Genomic DNA, 12723 nt, shown 5'->3' with positions numbered 1-12723 from the left:
TATCTGATAGTTATCCTATTTACTACCCTAGAATCAGTATACATTCTCCACCTCCCTTGTTGTGAGCCAACACTACTAGGATAACACATGGGCTTATACTTTTCCTAATTAGACCTTGATCCAAAAGCTCTTGAACTTTTCTTGCCATCTCTTTGTTGTATTCTAGTGTCATCTTATATTCAGCCTTGTTAGGTAGCGATACCCTTGGCACAAAATAAATTTGATGGCTAATTGTCCTCTTTGGTGGTAATGTAGCAAATGATATCTTTGAACTAATCTAGTAATTGCTTCACCTCTTTTGACATAGGTGATTATTTAGGTGCCTCCTCTTCCCTTGGTTTCACCAGTATGACATAGCCAAATCCTTCTTCATTCTTCATATATTTTAGGAACTCCTTCCCACTCATCAAAAGTGTATTGGATTCTTCCTTCTCCACTACATCTTCTTTTATCAAAGAATGGCTCTTATAAGTTACTCCATTCTTCTTGAATGAGTACTTGTTCTCCTTGCCATGGTGTACTACCTCCCTATCATATTGCCATGGTCTACCAAGTAATAGATGGCATGCATCCATTGGTAGTGCATCACAAAGTATTTGATCTTCATACTTTACTATGGTGAACTCAACCCATACTTTATCATTACTCAATATGTTCTACCCCTTATTCAACCAAGTGACCTTATAGGTGATGCAAGGAGGGATAGGGAAGAACTAGGGCCTAAGGCACACCCAACTATCCAATCCACCCTACAAGAGTTAACACAATTGAAACACAACACAAGGATAGCCACCAAAGGAGGAAAAAGAACCACTAATTTATTAATTCATGAAAATATCTTCATACATGCCCAGTTATAAGGCCTTATGGGTTATGACCAAATACAAAATACATTCACATTCAGGATCCAACAACAAATTCTCACTTTCCATTTCTACTCCCTAATCCTCTACGAAAAAACTACCTAACTCTAAGCCTAAACACTCTATATATACTTGCCAAATTAGGTTATAGATCATTCTAGAACAAGAAAGGTCATAAGTCAGCCTCCTCATAATAACAACTAATAAATTCTATCAAGTGCAGTCATGAGTCAACTCACATTAGATAGCAACTACCTATACCAAAATTGAATGCAAGAAAAGTTGACCCAAATAGGAACCAAACATAGACTACTTGGCAAACTGGCACTCAGCACCCAAAGGATCACTTGGCATTGAACTAGTACTCAGCACCCAAAGGATCACTTAGCATCAATAGGAACTTGACACCCAAAGGAACACTCAACATCAATAAGAACTTGGCACCTGAAGAAATTCACTTGACAACTAAAGGAACTCGACACCTACAAGAAATCACTCAAAAATTGAAGGAACTTGGAACCCAAAGGAAATCGCTCATTAATCAAAGGAACTCAGCACCAAAAGGAAACTTGGTAGCCACTAGAAGAAAAAAACAAAAAGTGCAAGATTGCAACGAAACTCGGGATGCTACTATATCAAACAATCAGGGTTGGAGAAATGATTCTCTTGAATCATGAAAGTGTTACAACTTGAGCTACATATGACTTAGATTGAGAAATCCATGTAGAATCTTCAATTGGTCTACTCTTCCACTTCACCAAATACTCATAGTAATATTTTCCTCTTGTTCTCTTACCAATTCTTTGACCTAATACCTATTCAACCTCTTCAATCTGTTTCTTAGGATAATCATCAGGTATAGCATCTTCATCATCTAACTCATGATACTTGTATATATTAGCAACATTGAATATAGGAGATATATCCATGTGATTAGGTAACTCAACTTCATAAGCATTACCACTATCAAATCTCTTCAAGATTTTACAAGGTCCAAACTTATTCATCTTCAGCTTATTGTATGTTCCAACAAGAAATCTTCCTTTCTTCAAATGAACCATCACCTCATCACCAACTTGAAAATCATGATATCTTCTAGACTTATCAGCATTCTCCTTATACTTCTAATTACTTTATTCCAACCTCAACTTCACTTCCTTATGCAAAGACTCCATAAAATCAGAAAATTCTTCCCCTACAACACTTTTTTTTTCTTCACCAGCAACATCTCTCAAATCTAATACTCCTTTAGGCTTCATTCTAATAACAATCTCAAAAGGTTTCTTCCTTACACTTCTATTCACAAAATTATTATATGCAAATTTAGCTTCTGCTAATACCATTTCCCAATTATGTGGCCTATCTCCTACTAAACATCTCAGCAAATTACCAAAGCTTCTATTTACAACCTCTATCTATCCATATGTTTGTGGATGGAATATAGAACTAAACATCAACTTAGTACCCATCTTCCAAAAAGTCTTCCAAAAAAAACCAACAAACTTACTGTCTCTTTCAAAAATAATGCTTTTTGGTCATCCATGCAATCTCACAATCTCTTTAAAGAAAAGTTTAGCAAAATGTTAAGCATCTAATGTCTTCTTACATTGTATGAAATGAACCATCTTAGAAAATATATCCACCACAATAAATATGGAATCATACCCCTTCACTATCTTAGGCAATTGAAGAACAAAATTTAGCATACTGATGTCACTCGAAGGTTTCTCAAGAATAGTAATAGGTGTATACAAACTAGTATTTTGACTCAATCCTTTAGCAACTTGACAAACTCCACAACTCTTCACAAATTTCTAAAAATCCTTTTACATTTGAGGCCAATAATACTTCTCTCTTAGCAAATTAGATTTGGTGCTTTGCACTCTCTCCATGCCTCAGAAAAATCAGGATTAGTGTCATACAACTCTTTCATTTCAATGAACAAGGAACATCTTCTACTCAATGCATCAACAACTATGTTAGTAACTTCACTCTTATGCTTGATGACAAATGTGAAATTTTGCAAGTACTCAACCCATTTCATATGTCTTTGATTCAATTTATGTTGACTTCCCAAGTATTATAAAACTTTATGATCAGTATACAACACAAAATCCTTAGAAACCAAATAATGTCTCCACTTCTTCAAGGCTTGAACAATAGCATAAAACTCTTGATCATACACATAATACTTCCTTTTAGCATCATTCAACTTTTCACTAAAGAAAGAAATAGGTTTTCCTTCTTGACTTAATACAACTCCTATTGCACTACCACTTGCATCTCATTCAACTTGAAATACCTTATTTAAATCAGGCAAAGCCAATATAGGAAACTTGGCAACCTTTTGTTTCAAAGTCTCAAAACTCTTATCAACTCCATGTATCCACTTGAATTCCTTTTTATCTCTTGTCATTGTTTCAGTCATAGCATCACAAGAAAAACTAAAATTCCTTATAAACTTCCTATAAAAACTAGCCAAACCATGAAATGATCTTACCCCACCCACATTATCTAGTGTAGGCCACTCCAAAATTTATTTAACCTTCTCAGGATCCATCTTCAATCCATGAGCTGAAATCACAAATCCTAAATACACAATCTCCTCTTGCATAAAAGAACACTTTTTTAGATTAATCAACAACTTTTCCTCTTTAAAACTCTTCAATACTTGTCTAATATTCTTAAGATGTTCTTCCTTAGTTTTATTGAATATCAGAATATCATCCAAGTAAACAATCACAAACTTACCCAAAAATATTTTCAAGACTTATTCATCAACCTCATGAAAGTACTAGGCGCATTAGTCAAACCAAAAGGCATAACCAACCACTCATACAAACCATCTTTTGTCTTAAAGTAGTCTTCTATTCATCACCTTCACTAATTCTAATCTAATGATAGCCACTCTTCAAATCAATCTTCGTAAAATACTTTGCTCCACTTAAACAATCCATTATGTCATCCATCCTCAGCATAGGAAACCTATATTTCACTGTGATCTTGTTAATAGCTCTAGAATTAGTACACATTTTCCATTCTCATGCTTTTTAGGTGCTAATACAATAAGTATAACACATGGACTCAAGCTTTCTCTGATCAAACCTTTTTGTAATAACTCACGCACTTGTCTATTGAGTTCTTTATTCTTTGTAGGTGTCAATCTATATGGTGCTTTGTTTGGAAAACTATCTCTCAAAATAAAATCCATACAATGACTTATAGTTCTCATTGGAGGTAAACCATCAAGTATATCCTCAATAGCAATATCTTTATATTCTTTCAGCAATTCTACAATTTCTCCTGGTACTCAGCTTCCATTAGTTTCTGTTGTCACACCACTGACTGGTACTTAGCTAACACTATTTTCTAGCACTTAGCTACTATTGATACAACTCAGTCTCCTTGGAATTATAGTAAAATAGACTTGATTCTTTTTCATTTCCTTTTCAAATTGTTTTCCATTAACCATACAAATATTCACAGTAGTACAATTAACTTCATCGAAGGCAACAATATGTGCTTCTTCCCATTTACCCAAAGAGTATTTTGATTCAATCTTCCATCATGTACGACATGTCTATCATATTTCCAAGGTCTACCCAACAAAATATGACAACAACCCATAGGCATAATATCACACTAAACTTCATCAAAATAATGCCCAATCTAGAACTTCACAATACATTGCTCAATTACCATATCTTATGATCATATTTGATCCATGAAACATGATAAGATTTAGGATGCTTTAGCCTCTACAACTGCAACTTTGTAACCAACTCTTCTGATGCCAAATTTGTAGAACTTCCACTTTCAATGATCACTTTGCAACATTTTCTAGCCATCTTACATCTTGTCTTGAAAAGACTTCTCCTTAGTATAGGTTCCTCATCACTTCCTTTATTACATAAGGTTCTTCTCACCATTAGATTTTCACTAGCCTCAAGTCTACTTGGTGAACTCTCAATATCCTCTTGAATCACAATATTTCTATTATTATGCCCACTTTCAAAATATCAACACTCAAAAGATCTATGTCCCTCTTTACCACATCTGAAACAATTACCATGATATCTACCTCTAGAATAAGAATTACCTCTTCCTTAGTAAGAACCAGTACCTCCTTAGTATGAACTACCACCCTTCCACTCGGTCATGCCTTTTTCATCATTCTTCCATTCAAATTTGCATCTCTTGCACAAAATTATTAGATTTTCCACCTTCATTATAAGATCTACCTCTGCCTCTCTTCAATCTACCACATCTATCTCTTGTCTTTGTTCATGCTTCTTTGTCAAGATCTCCTCAATATTCAAGGCATATTGGTATGCTTCTTCCACACTCTCCAATTTCACAAAACTTATCTCATCTTGAATTCTAAATCTCAATCCATTTATGTACCTTGCAATTTTCTCAACATCATCATCCACATGTCTAGATCTGATGTCCAATTTATAGAATTCCTCAATATACTTTTTCATAGTCATGTCTTTTTGCCTCAAATTTTGTATCTTTCTCAAGAAGCTAGCTTGGTAATCAACAGGAAGAAAATTGTTCTTTATCTTGTTCACAATCTTTACCCAAGTTCTAATCTTTTTCTTACCTCTCTTTTGTCTATCAGTTTGCAAATGCTCCCACCATAGTGAGACATGAGCTTTCAACCTAGTAACTACAATCTTTGCCTTCCTGTTATCAGTAGTGTTTTCATACTCAAAGAACTTTTCCATATCATAAATCCAATCCAATACAGTATTGGTGTCCAATCTCTCATCATAAGGAACAACTTCCACAATAATCTTTGAATTAGCTCTAGACAATACTCTCAACAACCTTTCTTCATCTTGGTCTTCTTCATATTTTTTATTAAGGTTTGCTACAACTACTTCATCATCACTTATATCATCAAGATGTTCTCCTCTCCTTTGGGTTGTCTCTACAGTGTCTAATCTGGTTGCAATTTTTCTCAATTGATCCAATATAGCATTATCAACATTTCCTCTACCTCGAACCATCTTCACAAATTAGGTTCCTACAATATTGTAACCCTCTGCAAGTTATAGGTCAAATCCATAGATCTGCCACCCTACAACCTAAATTCACATAGGGTTCTACATGATCCAATCACCACAAGGATGAACCTCAAGCTCTAATACCACCTAATGCAAGGAGGGACAGGGAAGAACTAGAGCCTAAGGCACACCTAGATATCCAATCCACCCTGCAAGAGTTAAAATAGTGGAAACATAAAACAAGGAAAACCACCAAAGGAGGAAGAAGAACAACTACTTTATTGATTCATGAAAATATCTTCATACATGCCCAGCTATAAGGCCTTCTAGGTTACGACCAAATACAAAATACATTCACATTTAGGATCCATAGCAAATTTGCACTTTCTAGTTCTACTCCTTAATCCTCTGCCAAAAAAATTGCCTAACTCTAAGCCTAAAACTCTATATATACTTGCCAAAATGGCTTACAGATCATTCTAGAACAAGAAAGGCCATAAGTCAGCCTCCTCAAAATATCAACTAATAAATTATATCAAGTGCAGCCACAAGTCAGCTCACACCAGATATCAACTACCTATACCAAAATTGAATGCAAGCAAAGTTAGCCCAAATAAAAACTAGACACAGACTACTTAGAAAATTGGCACTTGACACCCAAAGGATCACTTAGCATCAAACTGGCACTCAACACCTAAAGGATCACTTGGCATCAACGGGAACTCAACACCCAAAGGAACACTCAACATCAATAGGAACTTGGCAACTGAAGGAACTCGACACCCAAAGAAAATCACTTGGCAACCAAAGGAACTTGGAACCCAAAGGAAATCACTTAGCAATTGAAGGAACTTAGAACCCAAAGGAAACTCAATAGCCACTGGTAGAAAACAACAAAAAGTGTAGGATTGCAAAGAAACCCAGGATGCTCTTGCATCAATAGGGACATTCATGAGGTATCTTGTTGATTTTCAATTTCTAAACTACCTCCTCTAAAATAACATTATCAATAGATCTTGAATCAATTATGACCCTACACATTTTCCTTAATATCTTGCACTTGACCCTAAAGAGAGCTCTCCTATGTTTGTTCTCATCCTTGGTAGGTTATTTGATCAATATCCTTCTCAACATCAAATTTTCACCTTTCTCTAAATCCAAACTCGCCTCTAAGTGTTTAGGACAATCCTCCTCTTGCACATATGCTATATTTTTCTCCCCTTTGGAAGATGTTGGTCAATTAGGACATCTATAAGCTAGGTGATCCAACTACCCACAATTGTAGCACTTCATAGAATAAAAATGGGAACTGCTTCCAAATCCATACAATCCTCCTCTTCCACCACTAGGAAAACTTCTTCCTCTTTCATAACCACCTCTGTTATTTGGCTCATGTATTTTCTAAATGAACTTAGGTTCTCCTTGGCCTCTATTCTCATTGCTTCTTCAACTAGAACCTTCTCTATGTCCACCTCAAGAGTCTCCGCCTCTTCCTCTACCTGTAGGACTTGAGTCTTTCTTCTTTTTCAAAATTTCTTCCACTTTCATAGTCATCTGATAACTATGGAGGATAGTGATTGTAAAGAGACTTAGTTGTTCTTGTATACTCCATCTAAGATCATTTAGATATCTAGAAGCCTTGATGCTTTCACTTTCTCGCACACTATACTTGAGGCTTAATTTTTGAAACTTTTCAATATATGCAGCCACTTCTAGGTTTCTTTGTATAAGATTTTGTCTTTTCTTGTGTAGTTGGATGTCATAATCCTCTGGCAGATAATTTTCTTTCACCTTAGCCACCATGGTCTTCCAATTGACTATTGGCTTCTTGCCTTCTTTGTCTCTTTCTTCATGCAAGGACTTCCACCAAGTTAATGCTTGTCCTCTTAACCTTGATTTGGCTATCTTCACCTTTTTTGCCTATGTTATTCCATCACATTCAAATTGATTTTCCATATCCTCAATCCATTCCATAACTAACTCTGCATCCATTCTTCTAGCAAAGATAGTAATGCCTTCTAGTGGCTTACCACTTAGTGCCTTTAATGCTTTGAGAAAAGGTTCCTCTACTAATGAAGGGTCTAGTTCTAGTTCTATTTCCTCTTCTAGTGATTCTTTACTTTTTCCTTATCGACTTCTACTTTCTCTTTCATCTTGTCAATAGTTTTAGCAACTTCCTCTAGTTTTTTCTTCATCTCTTCCACAACCCCCTCAACAAGCCTATTCTTCTCTTGTTGTTCTATCAAATCTCTTTCCAACTCTACATTGGTCACCATGGTGCTTTCTCCTATGGATATGACTTACCTCTGACATGCACCCTACACTTCCCAAGCCATTCAATGGCTCTAATACCACTTTGATGGGAAATCCTAACTAACATTAAAGAGCTCTTTTGGCTCTTCCTAAGACCAAAAATTTGGTCTTGCTAGGGTACTCCTCATTACCCTACTCAGAGGTCACTTCTAGAATCCCTATCTCCTTTAGAACTCTCCACCAACTTCAAATGTCTACCATACCTCTAAATTAAACTATGTACTCATGGACTCAATTAGCCATTCTTCTTCCCAAACTACTATAAGCATAGGAATAGGTGTTCTTACTATTCTTGACTTATTTTCAATCCATTTTCATGCATTCTAATGGATCATTTCTTAGGTTCTCTATCAAATCTTAAGTTTTCAAGGGTTAAGGCCTTGTAGTCAATTTCCCCCAATTAGGCCTCCTCAATTTTATTTCTTGGAATAGCTCTGAATTTATCTAAAGAAACCCCCAACTTGGTTATGGATTCACTCTAAGGTCTTCCTAGGCTTCAATATTTCCTAGGTCTTATCCTCCCTAAGTGTCCATACACAAGACTATCACTAAGCCCCTATCTTTTAGGGTTTCTAAGGCACATGACTCTATCTTGTTTCTTTACTCTCAACAAGTTCTTCAATGGCTTCCTCTACTCTCCTTTCCTAAAAATGGTTATATAACATTCTACACTTATTGATTGGCACAGCTAATCCATTTAGCAAGCCCTCTTGCTCCTATTTTGTACAAGCACCTAGCTAGAATGCCTCTACACTCACCTAGGTCTTGTTAGTAAAAATAGCTCCCCTACAAACCATGACTCCATAGACTGTATGTACATTATATACAAAGTCTCCTACTTGATTCGTAGAGGCCATGATATTTCAGCAACAGGAACTCAATAGGACCCATATTTACAAAATAGGTGCTGAACCAGGTAGTGAATCAACAAAACATAAGAAATTACCAAAATGCTAACTAGTCATACAAAACAACTAAACTAATGCTACAGTAGGTAACTACAAAAAAAATTTTGAAGTCTCAATGCATTAGTTCAGTCCTTTCAATCCATATATGAGCGGATGAAGGCTCTATTATGCAATTATAGTTAGTTCTTACTCTCCCTAATCCTCAATCCATACAATATCATTCCAAAATGTTAGAGTTAGGGCTTATCTGAGCTTATATATCCCATTCCCACATGTTTAGACCCTTGGGTCATGCATATAACATCATTAAGGTGATTTTCTAGTTCTTAGGAAAAGTTTTCATGACAACTTTGCAAAGTTGTGAAGTTGTCATCAACAACTTTTGCAACTTTTTGGTTATTGATCAATTCCCTCTCCCAGTTTGCATATCTCAATCCACAACCAACTCCTTGGAGCCCAAAACACTTTAAAATACCAAAAACATAATTGTCACTCTATTTTAGTAGTTTGGTCAAAATTTGACCCTTTTGTTGACTTTCCTAGGACTTGGACTCTAGAGCCTAATTAAACACACAAATCACAAGCTCTAAGCATCCTTAACTCAACACATACACCAAATCAACCTTGGGACTTTATGATTAATCTTTATTACCTTGGTGGTTGGCTACAACCACCTACAAGCCAAAAATGGACTAGAATCTAAGTAAGACTCTAGGGTGCTCCTGCACCACCTTATTTATGTTTCATAATTATATCATTTATAACAACTTAAAAGAAAGAATTTAAAATCATGCAATGTCCAATTAGATGCTTTTGAATCCTTAAATAAAAGATTTTATAAACCTGTAACTTTTTTATATATTTTATTATATCTATTCATCAATCTTCAAAATTAGCTATTTTCATTTTTCTAAATGTACTAATAGCAGATTTTTTGGGGAAAAGTTTTGGCAATTGACTAAATAGCTCCGTTGAATAGTGATATGGTTATTGTAGAAATATTAAGGCAGCTAGATGGCATCTCCCTTGCAAAGGTGGCTTGTTGATCATCAACAAGAATGGTTTTGGTAAAATATGTGTCCATCTCTTTGATCATCCAGACAAAAAGGATAAAGAATGATATCTTCAAAGCGAAGATTTAGAGAGTTTTATGGACATTATTTCCCCTACTCAATGTTTCCAAATATTCGATTGCAAAATGTCGCGACTATAAATATGATAAAGAAGAGCACGATGTTGCAGATTCAATTTATCCAACTAATTTTTTGGGTATTTAAAAATCACCAATTTGCATATAAGTGAAGTTAGTATTAAATTGGAAAGCATAGTAAGTCACATGGATCCTCTACATACACTAAACATGGCAATGGAATGGCGTATAGAGAATGATAAGATTATTAAAGGCCTATGTGAGTTTTTGCAAATACAAAATGATTATTTCGTGGAAAAGAAGGTAATAACAAGACATAATGAAAATTCACTTTAAATAATATTTTTGGTTATTGCAGTATCTCCGCACTATTTTTAGGTTGTAGTATCTCTACGTTAATTGTAGTATATCTAGGCATATTTGTATAACAATGAACGAACTAATATGATGTTTCCACTATTCAGCAGCATCTAACAATTGAACTTTCTTGAATTGTATTATTTTCTCAAGTATCTCTCTCGTGTGCGAGTATAGGTTAAGCATTTTTAATGTATTTGACACCCAAAACATATGAATGGTAATTCTAGGTCAAATAGAACTCAATAGTCATGATGCTGGATTTTTATTATTTTTTGTTTGAAACTGTCCGAATATATGAAGACAAGTTTAGGACTTTATACATAAGGTTCAACACATCTAAATAAATTAAAAAGGGACAAGTTAATTTCCATCTAAAATGTACTCAAGACAAAACAAAGTGAAAACTTTTTTTTTAAAGTGCAATGATTTTTTTCTTCTTTTTTCCTTTTTTCTGACTATAAACTATGCAGATGATGAAGATCAAATGCTGAAATTTTCACAAAAATCCATGATAGCAGCATCCATTTAAAAGATTTAAAAACGCTGTTGAATCTATTTCAATTGACCAATATTTGAAAGATTGGTCAATTGTACAGTTTTGATAGAAGATAACAGCATCCATTTAAAAGATTTCAAAATGCTGTTGAATCTTTTTTTTTTTATCATATATATTTTTCAAAATGAGTACTTGGAAATTTTCCAAGATTTAAAATGTATGCTCTTCTATTGACCACTAATGTACACGCCCAACTAAACTTAATGTCATAACCCATCTTCCCACAACCTAATAAAATGGACATTTTACTGCCACGTAGATTCTACTTTGGTTAAAGTACAGTACATGGTGTTCGAATATGTAATTGGGTCAGTTACAGTTCACAACTCCCTTGTGAATAACAAACATAGGAGGACTGGAGAATACTGGGAATGTGAGCTTGGAAAACAACTGACATCCAGGTTCCCTTTTTGCTTGTACAACTTCCTAAATGTTATCTCTTCATTCAGAGCTTTAAGGAATATGAACAATTTTTTGTTGATTGGGGAATAGATTGCACTTGTTTCTTATTTCGATGTAACTGATAACTAGCTGAATTATCTGTAATAAGTCACCCTATGTTCTGAATATTACTGTATCTGTAAGATTCGTGCTTAAGTACACTTTGTAATCTTTGCCGAGTTTTATTCTCTGTATAGTAACCGATTAGGAGGACTAGTTTAAAAAATTGATTCCAAGAAAGCTTCTTTCTTAACTAACTCTTCTCTCTTGTCATTTGAATTCATCAATGTATATATGGAACTAATGGAGTTTTGGTTATTAAACTTGGCAGCCGCAAACAACAGCACAGTGTAGCACCTGGTAGAATAATGACTAATGAATGTCTCTAAAAGAATTATGTAATTCAGCTGTGAGATATTATCTTGAATGAAATCAATAGTAAAAGGGGAAAAGCCGCATAATGTTATAGATTAAAATCGAGAATGCTAAATATAATAATCTTGTTTTGTGGAAGCCGCCAGATATCCATATGGAAGACATTGTAAACTGAAAATTCTTGATATTTCCATGCCTTGGAATCCATAGAATGGGAACACTCCTTTCTGACGAAAACTATCTGATATCAACCTCTTATCAAATGTTGGATGTGACTGCCTATTTGACAACTAGGGAAATTGGCTTAGCTTATTGTTTTCCGAGAATGAAATGTGGCATTTGATCTAACTGGTTGTTTAACATGAAATCAATTTGTCTTAAATTTTGTCGTTGTTACTATAATTGTATTGATTCGAACTCTACGACACTGATGAGTCGCATGGGAGTCTTAGCTAACAATAAAGGAATATAGAAAAGATTGGACAACGAGTACATCAAACTGTGTTACCTTTCCATAGATAGAAACGAATGGGTTAACAAAAAGGTAGGATTTTCTCTTGAATATCTCTGCACTATAATAGTCTTTAGTCCTTTTGTAAGAAGAAAGGTGAATGCAGATGGAGACTATGCTATGTAGTTCAAATTGGGAATCATAGGATTTTGTGATAGGCCTACTCAAGATTGTGTGGTATTGGTTATTGTACACTTCAAAATCCTTCTTGCGACAACTAGCATTTATCTGTGA

This window comes from Cupressus sempervirens, chromosome 1 (genome assembly GCF_028749045.1).
Source record: "Cupressus sempervirens isolate cs-2001-9-10 chromosome 1, ASM2874904v1, whole genome shotgun sequence".
Classification (NCBI taxonomy): Eukaryota; Viridiplantae; Streptophyta; class Pinopsida; order Cupressales; family Cupressaceae; genus Cupressus; species Cupressus sempervirens.
Note: the sequence above shows the minus strand (reverse complement) of the source record.